Source organism: Poeciliopsis prolifica, unplaced genomic scaffold (assembly GCF_027474105.1).
Source record: "Poeciliopsis prolifica strain line A6 unplaced genomic scaffold, Auburn_PproV2 SCAFFOLD025, whole genome shotgun sequence".
In the NCBI taxonomy this organism is placed as follows: Eukaryota; Metazoa; Chordata; class Actinopteri; order Cyprinodontiformes; family Poeciliidae; genus Poeciliopsis; species Poeciliopsis prolifica.
In genome coordinates this window covers 3,122,424-3,123,370 of record NW_026562400.1, presented here as the reverse complement: position 1 = coordinate 3,123,370, position 947 = coordinate 3,122,424, and positions in this window count along the sequence as shown.

The window sequence follows — 947 nt, the reverse complement described above, 5'->3', positions numbered from 1 at the left end:
TGGTCAGTATCAGTGATGTGCAAGTGAGGGTCATCATGGAAAAATAATATATAATAATAAAATAATCTATATTGCTATTTTCACCCTGTGGCTTGTACTATGAAGTATTTATTTTTCATTTGGCTTCACCTATTTTGATTATTTTGTCCTTCAGAATCACTAAATTTTCAAAATTTCCCATTCAAAGCTTAGCAGGTGAGGCAGCAGCGAGCCGAGCCTCACCTGGATTGATCAAGCTCTCGCTAACTGCACTGGCTGCTAACTATGGGAGCAAAAAAGTTAAAAAACACTTAGTATGTAAACGGATTTTCCATAATTTAACTTAAGTTTGGTGTTTTTTTGTCCAACTGTGTGTGAAACGTGTTTCGTGTGGTGAGGAGCGACCAGAACAGATTGGAGGTGAGGCAGGCAGTTCTCTGGCCTCATGACAGGGGGCGCTCATGATCCCAGACATTGTGACTCCACAACTGCAGAGTAAGAGACAGAAACAGCGAGCCGGCCATGGACAAAAGACAAGTGCAGCGACATATTTATGGTCTTCTCCTCTGACCTCATCACTCACTTAATGATCGCAAAATAAACTTTCAGCCTAAAACCACAACACTGCAACAGACTGAATGCTCTGATTTTTGTTTTGTTGAGAAAGAAGTGATTTTGAATTGTACTTTCAGGGTTTTTCCCTTTGCTGTAGAGCAAAGCACAAAAATGCATGTCCAAGTGTGATTAACGGGATTATTCTATGAATGACGTGTAGAAGAATAAATAGTCCTTATTAAGTCATTTTCTCACCAACTATGAACCTCACCAGGTCGGTACAGTTTTGTAGGAATTCAAACCACAGAAACAGAATGATGGAAAAATGCAGTTACTTTTAAATCATACCCTTTAAAACTGACATATTTCAAAACCAGAAACCAAATGCCTATGTCAAACAAAGCACAAAAATC